Source organism: Vulpes vulpes, chromosome 13 (assembly GCF_048418805.1).
Source record: "Vulpes vulpes isolate BD-2025 chromosome 13, VulVul3, whole genome shotgun sequence".
In the NCBI taxonomy this organism is placed as follows: Eukaryota; Metazoa; Chordata; class Mammalia; order Carnivora; family Canidae; genus Vulpes; species Vulpes vulpes.
The window spans coordinates 105545175-105559830 of NC_132792.1; the positions used below are offsets into that span (position 1 = coordinate 105545175).

At 41.0% G+C, this 14656-nt stretch overlaps 1 protein-coding gene across 6 annotated transcripts in view; it reads left to right on the top strand.

Annotated features, from left to right (window-relative positions):
- The window catches only part of MAPRE2 (microtubule associated protein RP/EB family member 2), a 157119-nt gene that overhangs the window by 124606 nt on the left and 17857 nt on the right, over nt 1–14656 (top strand). The window lies entirely within an intron of this gene.

Consider the following 14656-nt stretch of genomic DNA (forward strand, 5'->3'; position numbering starts at 1 on the left):
CCAATTTATGTTTTTAAATATGAATAATCTATAATCTTTGAAAGGAAAGTTATGAAATATGCATTCTATCTCCTGTATGGTCAGTGCCAATTTTTATGTGATAATACTCAGCAAGACCTCATTTATTCAGCTCCAAATGTGAAGTCATAGGGGATGAATACCTAGAACTTTAAAGTTCTTTAAACTTTTGTGGATAAAATCTTTCAAAAATATAAACATCCTTCCATAAAAAATAGACTTTATCAAGCAGGTAGGTGTTCTTGTGCAATTGAGGTCATTATTAACACAAGTTATGATACTGTACAGTTAAACAATGAAATCCTCAGGAACTACTTGTTCCATTCTAAAAACCAGTGTTCACACTTGTTAAATCAGTAACATTAATATTGTAAATAATACAAATTCCTTATTTATCCCCAGCCTCCAATCAGGATGGATAAGAGGTGGTTAGAAGAATACTAATACTTAAAAAACAAAACAAAACTAATACTAAACTAATACTAAACATACTAAGAAGTATGTTGCATAGGCTAGAGGTGTACATTTGTGAGGCTTCCGTATACCCATGTCATTGAGGCTGAAAGAGGAGCCTCTAACATTGAATGGGTAGAAAAGGAAGGATTTGCACCTGAGCAGGGAAGATGCCAGAAAGATTAAAGGAGATGAGGGAAAGGCACGTCAGGGAGGCAGAAGGAAGGGAACAGACTAGCCAACATGTCTAAATCTGTGGAGGAGGAGTCAGGTAAAATAAGGACTGAAAGAGCCCATTGGATTTCCAATTTAGGGGTCACCCAATGGAACGATGGGACCCAGGGTGAGTTAGAGGAATTGGAGGAAGAGTTTAAGGTAGCATAAAAATCAAGTGTTGAAGCTATAAACTGAATGAGCTTATAAAAAAGAAACGAAGTGACACACAGATTTCTGGGAATACATACATTTAAGGAGCAGAGGAAAAAGAGGAAGCTGAGAAAAAAGATATCAACATCGGGAAAAAAACTAGGAAAACTCAGAATCAGAGAATGAACAGTAGGAAATTTCTAGAAAGAGGGATCACCTGCAATGCCAGAAATTAACTGTGGAGAGATTAAATAGGATGAAGCCTGCAAAGAGGCCAAAGGTACCTGACTCTTAGGAGGGGAAGAATGACCCTTGAGAGAACTGGTCTGTTAAAATGCTGAGTGCACATACCTGCTGGACTGCAGAGACTGGACGAGGGCATGACCTCACAAATGGCTAGGTCATGCAGTAAGCATAGATTCCACCTTCACCAAATTCATCAGGAAACAAGTTGAGGACGACTGTTTAGTTGTTGTGGGGAGAAGCTGACAGCCTCAAGAGGTGAGATTGGAAAGAGCTGGTGTTGTTCTTGATCTGTTGTCGTTTGCTTTTAGGACAAGGCACAGTGAGCAAGTTGGTAAGAGGGGAGGAAGGTCCGTGGAGAAGAAATAATTGGTGATAGGGAAAAGGAGGGGAGATTTGTGGAGCAGGACCTTTAAGCTGGAAGGAGAAAATGAAGTAAGTCAAGGGTGTTGATAAACATTCAGACAGGAAGGGGAATTTTTATTTTAACAAGTGCTGGGGAGAGGTTAGGTAAAAAGCCACAGGAAATTTGAGGAACAAAAATGTATGGCAGTTCAAATTGGCCTTCCAGTTTGGTCATAAACTTCAACAGTGTAGTCAGTGGGGGGAGAGAAAAGAAGAGTAGTGTGTTTTGTCCAATGGGAGGGATTTGGTGGGCAGATGTGGTAGGGGAGGAGGACATGGACGGGAGGGGAAACCCAGGGTAGCTGGCATTTCTCATCTTAGGGCCTTTTTCTTTAGCTGTTAATGATGTACAGATTCAACTCAGCTGCCACTCTTTTTTTATTCCCCAAGTTTTTTAGTAGTGAAATCAGACAGGCTGCAGAAGTTGTTTTTTTTCCCCCTACAATCACAACATGTCCTTGTATTGGTACCACTGCCCATGGTGCTGCCTTGGCTTTGTTTTCTAGCAGTTCCCCCACTGGTCTTTCACAGAAGCCACAGAGAAGTGTGTGCTATTTTGATAGAATGTCCATGAACCTGAACGAGAAACATATTTCTTCCAGAGCCTAAACTCTTGGGTGACAAAGCTCAGGAAACACGGTAAAGTCAACAGGTAATAAATAGGGTTTTTAATGTTCCAGAAGGCAGTAGTTCTTTTTTTTTTTTTTTTAAGATTTATTTATTTATTCAGAGAGAGGCAGAGACACAGGCAGAGGGAGAAGCAGGCTCCATGCAGGGAGCCCAATGTGGGACTCGATCCCGGTCTCCAGGATCACACCCTGAGCTGCAGGCGGCGCCAAACCGCTGCGCCACCAGGGCTGCCCAAGGCAGTAGTTCTTAAGACTCATGTTCCTCATACCTTGACCACGTTCACCTCATTGGTTTTCATGAGGGAGAAAGGATATTTTCAAAAGTCAAACCAGTCCTACCCTTTTAAACAAAATAGGTTCTGTCTCTTGGACATTGTGGGATGGAAAAACTATACTGCGGAAAAAATTATAGCAAGGTATACATCACATGTAGAACATTGTTTTAAAAGTTGTATGTGATAGGTGAAAGGCTCCTATAAAGTAAGTGGAGGTCATATATCCAACTCTTGGGAATACAGCCAATAAAATGGAAGCCAGAATGTCTTCCAAGAGTCAAAATAGGTGTTATAAAATCTGTGATACAAAATGTGTAATTATAACAAACATGGGGATATGGTTTCTCAGCACATAACATACTTAGGCAAGGAATACACTTATAGCAATAAAAAGGATAAGCATCAGTAAAGGAAGAGCCAAAAGACTTCAGAAAGCTTACTGAACACCCTGAATGCTTTATTTGGAATCAGGTAGGTCCATGCCTATCTGTATCCTTCAGTATCACTAGGACACCAGCTTGTATTAATTGATACACTCAGAGTTTCCTTCTAATTCTTAAGATTCTGTTTCATTTTCTATTGATAATCCTCTCCCCCATGAATTACTTACAGTCTCTAAAGTGGCCTCCCTGCCTCTGATCTGAAACCATCCAAGGCCATCCTCTTTATATACAAGACTGATTTTGTTCATCCAAAATTTAAGACAAAATGCTTGATGCTGAGGTGTGAGGGTCAGCTCTCTGGGAGTTCTCAGATCTATATCACAGTGATCTGACAGTGATGCCATATCAGTAACATTCAGCAGTAATTTCTGTTCCACCTCTAAGCCTTGTCATTTCTCAACCATCTGCATTAGTGGAAACAAGCAGTGGCTGTTACAATCAAAGCAGGAGATCGTCTTTATTTTTTTCCTTTGGCTTTGGAATACTTGACTGGTTTTACAGTGGATTTCTTTCTCCCCAATATTTCCTTAGGCTAATATTAAAATTAAGTTGCATGTCCTGACTATATAACACATTAAGAACAGTAAGTAGAAGCTCCAGAGCATCTTGTGGCAAAGGGCCCATATTAGAGTGGAAATATGATCATGGAATGGATTATCCACATGTTGATAATTAAATACTATCTAAATCAGAAAAAAAAAACAGTGTTTTCATCATACAGATGACTTCTGTAGCCATGCACCATGGGTTGTTTGCTTTTGTGTAAAATAGATGCATTCTGCTGCTACGAGAATGTGCTAGATTTTTCTGCCAATTCAATACAGACACAAAATGTCCTCCTGCAGATTCAGAGCAGCCGTAGAGCCCACTGGTGTCTTTCTGTAGTTGGGTGACTTACCTGGTCTAAAATGAGCTTCAGCATAAGCAGAGGCTGTCACATCAGGGTGACAATTAATTGGCAAGTCTTGTTTGATCTACCTTCTGACGAATCACATCTTGAATTGCTTTTGATCTACCAACAAGGAGCATGTATTAAAATACACATTTTTATAATGATAGATATCTTTTAAGTGCATATATCATTGTGAATCATGTTGTTTATCAGTTTATTGCAATGAGCCTTATTAGCAACTCAAGATAGCTGGCAGGGGCCGGGGTGGGGGGGGGGAACCAGTCGTTAAGTGTGTGCACTTACTAAACTTAAAAGGAAATTTGAAGTTGCGGTTCCTATAGCAACCACAGCTTAGACACATTGCAAATTCACATATATTAATGTATTTAAATCAAATTCTCATATACAAATATAGTGTGATGGATTTAGAGTTGCTATGGAAATTGAGTGTGTGCTGTCTCTTTTCCTGAGGGACTTAAGTGTTCCAGCCTTAAGATGAGATCAATAGAAATATTGGAAAAGTGGCTTCAAAGAGGAAGCAACCTAAGTATAATAAAGGATTTGAACAATCATACTTAAATCCCTAAATGTAGATGTAAACAAATCCTGATGGTATTTTCCTAAACAATTGAATATGTGACTACTCAGTTATCTTTAATTTGGTTTCTCTAAGGCTGTTCATAGGATCTTAACAAGGTGACCAGGTTTATTGGTATTTGCTGACCACCTGTAATCTAAATAAGCATTGCCTGTCACTTTCTCTGGGGAGAGAAGAGTTGCTTTTACTTTCCCAAAAAGTTTGTTCTATTTTATGTTTTTAGGAGAAGCAATGAAATGTAGTTTATAGTTTTTTTGTCCTTGTTCTTATGGCCCAAAATAGGGTGTCTGTTGGTACCACGTGTGCTTGAGAAGCATATGTATTCTGCAGTTGTTGGTTGTGTAGTGTTTTAGAAATATCAGATCAAGGTAGTGGATACTGTTACTCAGATCCTCTCTGTTTTTACTGATTTTTTTTTTTTTTTGTCTAGTTCTAATAATTGGCTGTGAAGAGGGTGTTACACTGATGTGAAATTGTCTTCAGTTCCCTCAGTTTTCGTCTCCCGTATATTAAGCGCATATGTATTTATGATTAAGTCATTCCAAAGAATTGACCTTTGTATTTTATTCAGTGCCCCTCTCTGTCTTTGTTAAAACTCTTATTAGTCTTGAAGTCTATTTTATCTGATACTAAACTCTACTTTCCTTATGCTTAACTGTTTGCATGGTATATCTTTCTCCATGATAAGTTAAATTTCTACCTCTCTGACTTTATATTTAAAGTGTGCCTCTTGTAAAAAGCATATAATTGGGCCTTGCATTTTTACTCATTTCATAATCTCTGGACATTGCAGTAACCAGTTCATTACGACTTAATGTAATTAACTGATTTGGCAGGATTTAGGTCTACCATATTATCATTTGTTTTCTGCTTGTCCCCTCTGTTTTATCTGTGTCTCTTTTCCCTTTTTTTTTTTTTTTTTTTTTTTTAAGTAGGCTCCATGCCTGGCATGGTCCCAGCACAAGGCTTGAGCTTACAGCTCTGAGATCAAGAGTCAGATGCTTAACCAACTGAGCTACCCAGGCACCCTTGTTTTTCTTTTCCTGTTGTCTTCTGGATCTTTTTATGATTATCATTTTTCCAGTTTTATTATGAAATAATTCACATATATCACCATGTGAGTTTAAGGAGTACAGCATGATGATTTGATTTACAGGTATTGTGAAACCACAATAGGTTCAGCCAACATCCATCTCCTCATATAGATACAATAAAAAGGAAACCAAAGTCTCTCCTTGTGATGAGAACTCTGAGGATCTACTCTCTTAACAACTTTCCTATAAATCATACATCACTGTCAGCTGGAGTTATCATGTTGTGCATTATATCGCTAGTACTTACTTATAACTGGAAGTTTGTACCTTTCGGCCACCTTCTTGCATTTCACCTCACCGTGCTCTCTGCTTCTAGTCACCACGGTGTGATCTCTTTTTGTTTGTTTGTTTTAAAGAGTTAACAGGTGAGATCATACAGTCTTTGTGTTTCTGTCTGACTTATTTCACTTAGCATAATGCCTTCAGGGTCTACCCATGTTGTTGCAAATGGTAGGATTTTGGTTTTTTATGGCTGAAAAATATTCCTGTGTGTCTGTGGGTCTATCCCACAATTTATCCATTTATCCATTGACAGACGTTTAGATTGTTTCAATGTCTCAGCTGTTGTAAGTAATGCTGCTGTGAACATGAGGATGCAAATACCTTTCTGAATCAAAGGAATTAGGGGTGCCCGGGTGGCTCAGCTGGTTATGTCTGACTCTTGATTTGGGCTCAGGTCATGATCTCAGGGTATTGAGATCTTGAGCCCCAACATCAGGCTCAATGCTCAGTGGGGAGTCTACTCTACTACATCTACTCAATGAAATGTTTTCATTTCCTTTGGATAAATACTCAGAACTGATGAGTCATCTAGCAGTTCTATGTTCAGTTTTTTGAGGATCCTCCTTACAGACTTTTGTAGTGGCTGCACCAATATGTAGCCCCACCAGCAGTGCACAGGGGTGCCCTTTTCTCCACATCCTCATCAGCATTTGTTCTTTCTTATCTTTTTGGTGATAGCTGTTCTGATGGGAGTGAAGTGATACCTCATTGTGGTTTTAATTTACAATTTCCCTAGTGAATGCTAATGTTGAGCATCTTCTCATCTACCTGTTGGCCTTTCATATATCTTTGAAAAAATGTCTGTTCAGGTCCTTTGTCCATTTTTTTTAATTGACGTGAGTTATTTGCTTTTTTTATTTTAAGATTTTATTTATTTATTCATGAGAGACACACACAGAGAGGCAGAGACATAGAGGGAGAAGCAGACTCCCTGCAGAGAGCCCAGGATCATACCCTGAGCCAAAGACAGATGCTCAACCACTGAGCCACCCAGGTGCCCTGAGTGATTTGCTTTTTTGCTCTTGAGTTGTAGGAGTTCTTTATGCATTTTGGATATTAATCTCTTGCCAGATCCATGGTTCACAAATCTTTTTCCCGTGCTGTAAGTTGTCTTTTCACTTTATTGTTGGTTTCTTTTGCTAAGAAGAAGTGTTTTCGTTTGATGTGGTCCCACTTGTTTGTTTATTTATTTATTTTTGCTTGAGCTGTAGGTGCCATATCCATATTCTGGATTTTTAAAATATTGTACATTCCATCTTAATTTATTGCCTGGCAACCCTTGCTCCCAGTGTCCTCTGTTATAGTTGTCATATGTATTACATCCACATACATTATACACCCCACAAGGCAATGTTATAACTTGTTTTAAACTGGCTATTTTTCAGTTTAAACTGGCTTGAGCATTTCAAATATGCTTATTTTACACTGAAATGTGCTGTATGTTTAAAATGCAGGCTGGATTTAAAAAACTAAGTGTGAAGAATATAAATATAAAACCTCTAAAAGTTTTATTGATTATATGTAGAAATTATAATCTGTATATATTGTATGTGTTTTGCACATATTAAAATTAATGTCTTTAAATTTTTTAATAACATGATTAACATTACATTTCTATGAGGCAGTGGTGTTTTAAGCAAACGTGTATTTTAAAGAATCAAGAGAAAAAATAGAGGGTTTTTTCTCCCCAACTTTTTACCATTTCCAGTCTTCAGTCATTCCTAAAGATCTGAGTTCCCTACTGATTTCATTTCTCTTCATACTGAAGTATGTGCTTTATAGCATTTCTCATAGAGCAAGTCCCATGGCAATAAATTCTTTTAGCGTCCTTTTTCTGTAAGTGTCTTTATTTCACCTTCATTGTTGAAAATTTTCTGTCAATAAAGAATTCCAGCTGATCATCCTTTCCTTATGAACTTTTAAAGATGTTGTTTCAGTGTCTGTGGCCTCCAAAGATAAGAAGTGCTTGCTCATTCTAATCATTCTTCCCCTGTTTGAAATACATTGTTTTTCTCTGGGTGCAGTCAGGATTCTCTTTATCTTTGGTTTTCAGTAGTGTGACTGGGATGGGCCTAATGGCTCCCTTTGAATTTATCTTGTTTTCAAGTTCATTAAGCTATTTAAATCTGTAAACTTTGTCTTTTACCATATTTGGGAAGTTTGCAGCCATTATTTCATACATTTTTTTCAACTCCATTCTCTCTATCCTCTCCTTCTAGGACACCATTTATCCATATGTTAGAGCTGAAATTATCCCACAGGTTCCTGAGGCTCTGTTCACTTTTTTTCCCCAGCATCTCTTCTCTTCTTTAGATTAGATGTTTTCTAGTAATACATCTTCAGGTTTACCCTCTTTTTCCTCTGTCATCTCTCTTAAATTGAGCATTTTTTAAAGTTCAGTTATTGCATGTTTTCAGTTGTTAATTCACTTTTTTCTGATACTGCCTACCTTTTGTTTATTATGAATGTACTTCACTAAGCATGGTTATGATAGCTGCTTAAAGTTCTTGTCTGCTAATTCCACTATCCCAACCACCTCACAGTTGGCATCTGTTGATTTTATTTGAGAACGTGTCACATTTTCCTGGCTCTTCATATGTTGAGTAATTTGGGATTGTATCATAGACATTGTGATGCTTTATTTTGGACATTGCAGCCTTTCGTGTATTGCTTCAAAGAGTGTTGATGTTTTTGATTTAACAGGGGCTTAATTAGAGTCCAAGTAAAAGGTAATCAAGAAGTTGGATTTCACTCAAAGGGTCCTAACGTGGACCTTAGGCCTGTGCCTTCGTGCAGGACTTCTTTTCCTCATTACTGACAAAACATATGTCTTCACTTACCTTTTAAGAAATGTTTGCCCTTTAAATAAAGAAAAAAGATTTTATTTATTTATTCATGAGAGACACAGAGAGAGAGAGAGGCAGAGACATAGGCAGAGGGAGAAGCAGGCTCCCCTTAGCGAGCCCGACGTGGGACTCGATACCAGGATCACACCCTGAACCAAAAGCAGAGTTCAACCACTGAGCCAACCAGGCATCCCAAAAGTGCCCTTTAAACACAAACATTGCTCTCACCCCAAAGCCATTATTTATTCCAAAAAAATGCATTTTCCTGTGTCTGCTCTTTAGACCAGACCAGTCCATGATGGCATTTGGCTTCTCAAAGGCATAGGGGAAACACAGGCATCTTTCTTGTCCCTTCTTGATCTCTCTCCATCAGGATGAGTCATGCCTATTCTTGCACCTCCCCAGTGTGGTTCTGCTATTAACTGTCCTCACAGTCCCCTGTCAGCTAACCACATACCTGCTCACTTCTTCAAGGATCAGATGTTCATTTTAAGAGATCATGTAATATCAACTCAAAACAAAGAAGAGGTGTATTTTTACCAGTCTCATAATTAGCAAGAATCATCTTATTACATGAACACTGTATCTTTTGCTCCATCGCTGGCTGGGTCAGCATTGCATTCCCTTGGCCTCCTGCTAGTAAGAAAGCATCCATCCCATCACTAAGCTGCATTCCAGGTATGGCTGCTCATGGGAAGGATAAGAGTATTGGTGGTTTTGTTCCTCCAGTTATACATCTGTCTCATGTAAGATATATAAATGATGCACCACTGGGCAGAGGGATACTTTTCTCCTCAAAGAATAATTGAAACTGCATTTCTCAACCGGGAATGAGAAAACCACAGCATATGATATGAGAAGTCTGCCTTGTCAGGACACTGACTGTCTATGAGTTTGGAATATTGAGGGCACAGAGAGGAACAGAGACATGAAGAATTCAGGAGCTTCAGATCGAAATGTTCTGGCAGTATCTAAGGACGAAATCGAGAACCTTCTTCCTAGGAACAATTATGCATTTTTTATTGCCATCCCAATGTGTTTGTTTACGAGACAGCATCTTTGACAGGTGATTTACTAATGCTATTTACCATCTTTAGTTATTTTGGCTTTTTGAAATCAAAATATGACTTAGTTTTCCATAAAACTAGAATTTTTGAAGGCTTAGAGATCAGAACCTACAACCATTACCCCTGTTTTTGAGGTGGAGAATCCGAGGCACAGAGAGGTTAAGTAACTTGCCAGAATCACACTCTAGAACTAGAGGATCCAAAGTTTGAAGCTGGACACTGTGATTCCAGAGCCGACACTCTTGAACCATTATATTGCCTCTGGAATATCATGGATGTGGTCTTATTTTATGTTATCTCCTCCTCGCACTATACTGAGCCACAGTAAATTTTCACAAACCAAATTCAAATTGCATAGCATATGGAGGACATAAAAGGCTGTGTAGTGTCATAAAGGCTTGAAACAGAGCACATGCTGTTTGATTTGAATGACATTCGTTTTTTAAAATAGCAATTTTTAAAGTTTAAAAACATTCTCATTCATCCTTGCGACAGGCTCTCGGTGAGAGTTGCTAGACCTCATATAAATTCATAAATGCAGGAAGCGTTGAGCCACTTATTCCAGGCCTCTTCTCAGCCCCGGAGCAGAAATGTGTATGAAGTCTGGAATATTGAGCCCTAGATTAGTGGGATGACTAAACTCTGATTTCTTGATCCTTTGGTTCAAATCATTCTCTGAATAGATGATCTGGGTGACTTCAAAGGGAAGAGTAATAAGCCCCTCAGACAAAACTGGCATATGTCTTGGCATGCCATCCTCTGTTCCCTCCCACAAGACTTTGCAGAAGAAGACTGAAGGCCTCCATTGTTGTCCACCTGCAGCTGGAAAGCAGACCAACCTAGTCCTTTTGTAAACAGCTGAGTCCTTTCATACCTAGCACGTGTTATTTTTACTGCTTCCTAGGTTGTTGAAATATTACTTGGTTTTGCACTAAACCCCACATGTTACTCTGATCATCCCTTTTCTCTCTAAAGGAATAATAAGTTGGTGTTTCTTAACCTCATAATAAAACTTGTGAGGCCTCAAGAGGCCATGACTTAGCATTTATTTTCAGTTTCCATAAACAATATCACAGGTCACCCATACACCCATTTTTCTTTTTTACTGTTGCCATTCTTTGTCACTCAAGTATGTTGGGCAGGAATAGAAAACAGTTCTGGGGATCCCTGGGTGGCGCAGTGGTTTAGCGCCTGCCTTTGGCCCAGGGCGCAATCCTGGAGATCCAGGATCGAATCCCACGTCGGGCTTCCGGTGCATGGAGCCTGCTTCTCCCTCTGCCTGTGTCTCTGCCTCTCTCTCTCTCTGTGTGTGTGACTATCATAAATAAAAAAAAGAAAAAGAAAAGAAAACAGTTCTGACTTGGATGAACTTTCTAGACTCCCTTTGAATTGGGTGAACTAAACTATCAACCAGTTCTGTCTTGTTCAGTCATTTTTCTCCATTGCCAGACACAGTGAAGGTTCTTATTTAGAATTTGTTGAATTGATGTAAATTGAATCTCTGCATGTCCATTTGGATTCAGGAAGACGCAGTCCCTAAGCTGATATGTAGCTATTTTTGATAGCCATCACCTGAGGGAAGCCTCTTGTACTAGAGCCTAGGAAATTGCATCGTGCACTACACAGCAGCTCAGAAAAAAATTCCTTTTTTTTTTTTTAATTTTTTTTTATTTTTATTTTTATTTTTTTTATTTATGATAGTCACAGAGAGAGAGAGAGAGAGGCAGAGACACAGGCAGAGGGAGAAGCAGGCTCCATGCACCGGGAGCCTGATGTGGGATTCGATCCCGGGTCTCCAGGATCGCGCCCTGGGCCAAAGGCAGGCGCCAAACCGCTGCGCCACCCAGGGATCCCCAGAAAAAAATTCCTTAAACAGCACTTCCTATTTATTGGACCCGTTGCTGGTTTTGGGAAAGCCTTACTTGAGTTCTCATTCAGTCTCTCAACATGCATTTAAACTCTGGAGATACACCGTCATTCAGGGAAGTAACAGCCTTGTGATGAAAGCTGGCAATAAATAGACAACAGCACTAAAGTGAGGTGCATTCTATCAGGGTGTGCCGGAAGACCACCTGAGCTGGTTTTGTGTATTCTAGAAATAGAAAAGCTTCTTGGGAAAAGTGAGATTTGACTAAGACTTAATGAGTAGAAATTAGCCAAGTCATGGGTATGGACAGGGGCACTGCAAGCAGAAAGAGCATGTTGCCATCAACAGAGAATATGCTATATTCAGTGAAATGATGTGTGTGTTGTTCCACGTGAATGTTGAGAGTAAGACTGCAGAGCTGAGCCATGCCCCTGTATGAGTTGAGAGGTGGTATTTATGTTGTGTTGCTGCAAAACAGCCGCTACAAACTTAGCAGCTTAAAACAACACATCTTGTGAAGTCCAGGTTCTGCTTAGCTGTGTTCTCTGCTTTAAGATCCCACCAGGCAGCCATCCAGGTATCTGCTGAGGCTGTGGTCTCATCAGAGGCTTCACTGGGGAGGGCTCCCTTGGGTTGTGACTGTTTCTTTGAGGCTGCAGAACTGAGGCTTTGGTTTCTTGCTGGCAGCTACTCTCAGTTCCCAGAGGCCACCTGCATTCCCTGCCACGTGGGCTTTTCCCAAATGTGTGCTTACTACATGGCAACTTGCTTCTTCAAAGCCAGTAGGAGGATTCTCTCTAACACATATGCTCACCAAACAGAGTTCTGTAGAGTACCATAATCACAAGGGGGACCTCCCATCACCTTTGCCATATTCTTTTAGAAGCAAGACAGGTCCCACCCACACTTGAGGCGAAGGGATTATACAGAGACGGGAATACCATCAGGCCAGGATCCCTGGGGGGAGGCAATCATCTTAGGTTCTTTTGGTTACAGAGGTTACACTTTAAAGGGGGCAGTTGGGAGTCATTACAGTTTTTAGTACAAGTTTGCTCTTTGGTATAGAGAAACCATGAAGGGTATAGAGTTATAATCCAGAAGACTAGCTAAGCTGTTACAACAAATCATTCAGGAGAAGATGTTGGCCTAAAACAAAGGTCATGGGACACCTGGGCTATGGAGACTTAAAGGAGATATAGTCAATAAAATTTGAAGATTGGATATGAGAAGAGGAGAAGGGAAGCCAAGGATAAGGGATGCACACGTTGCTGGTGTAATGGTTGGTTGGTGGAAGCAGAGAGCCTGGTGCAGGAGAGGAGAGGACTCAGGTGGAGCTCAGCTCTGGTTCAGTGAGACTGAGCGCCAGCTCCTCTGTGGCCTCAGACCACAGTTCGCTCTCTGCAAGGGAATCTGGGTAAGATGGTATTCATGGAGCACAGCTGACTTGCCACCATCAGAAAAACGACTTCAAACACTGGTCTTGACAATAGAGTCAGTCGGACTGTGTCCATACATTATGAAGTAATTGTGTTCCCCCCCAAATAGCCATCTTAATTTGTAAGCTTTGTGCTGAAAGGACTGCCATGTGCCAGGCGTGCAGTTGACCCTGTGAGGGAATGGTGATGCATGTGTGTTTTCGTTCTTAATGGTCTGGCTAGGTTTGTTGGGCTGCTTCAACCACCAGCTTTTCCTATCACTGCAGTAGACAGGCAAGGCAGTGTTCCCCTAAATTGTTGGGATTCTTGTGTTATTGTTTCTTGGGAGTGAAGGATTCTCACCATTTCTAAAGAAACATTGCTGCTCTGAGGACAATTTAAAAATAAGAATTTGAACCAAGATAGTGATTGGTTAGCACTTAATGTTTTCAGAGCGCACGCACTTCCTTGTCTACCAAGATATGAGAGGTGCGAAAAGACAGCTTATCAAGAGGAATACACACACCATGTTCAAATAACTGTTCAAATGTTAGATTTTTTTTAATACTTGAGCCAATTTGAGAGGAGGAGTTCTTGTGCATTTTTTCCCACTATGAAAAATTCTCTGAAACCATAGTGACTCAAGCAGAGTCTGGAAAATACTGGAGAATCACATGATGGCTAAAAATAAGCACATCATTTCCAGCATGGACAGTAACCAGGGCAGAAGTAACTCGGTTTTGTGAATGCTCACACTGGCTGGCCATGCTCAGCCGTCTTGCCCATCACAGGAGCAGGCTTTGAGACCCTGGCCAGGGAAGGGGAGCTCTCAGGCCCTAACTCAGTGTAGCTCCCTGGCATGCTCTCTCAGGGCAGAGCCAGTAACTAGACTGTGCAATGACCCTTGAGCAGTGAATTGGGAGGGACACTACCTGACTCCCAGCTCTTGTCCCTGCCTATTTTTCCTCAGCCCTCCCCCTGGAATCAGTAGCAGATGCCATTGATCAGAATGCCTTTTGTTACTGTTAATATTGCAAAATGCAAGTTGTATAAGATGGCCAGACGTTTGGTGCCTGTTTTATAGGGTACATAAACAGGGTTGTCTAAACTGGAGCGTTGTAAATGATTTACCAAAAAGAAAACTCATCTTGCGCACTCCCTGCTCACACCCTGGAGAATTACTGCAGTGGCCTCCTCCATGGCCATTCTGCATCTGGCCTCACCCTCCCATGGTCTGTTCTCCACACGGCTGTCAGGCCACAGCACTCCTCTGCCCAGGACCCCACAGTGGCTCCCACTTCCCTCAGAATGAAAGCCCAGGCTCCTAACCCCGTAACCCCTGCCTCTGAGGCCCTAACAGTCTGCCCCCTCCAGGATCTGCAGACCTTCTCTCCTGCACATCCCCTGGCTTGCTCTGCTCCAGACTCCCTGGCTTCTGAATGGATGAGGCGGGGCCTTTGTCTAGAATGCTCTGCTCCTGGCTTTCCAGAAGGCCACCTGTACCTCCCTCAGGCCTCTGTTGAAACCTGACTTTCTCAGCAAGGCCCTGAAGTAAGGGGTACTTTGGCAAATGGCACGTCCCTTTCAGGGATCCTGGAAGTTGTGACTGTGGAGTTGTTGCAAGAGATGTAGACTTCCCATTAGTGGAGGAATGGGACTTCGCAACCAGGCTCACCCCCACACGTGCCGGTGTGGATCTTGCCACCTCCCATCTGTGCAGGACTGCCACAGGACTCCCACCTCCAGACCTCTGTGCTCCTGAC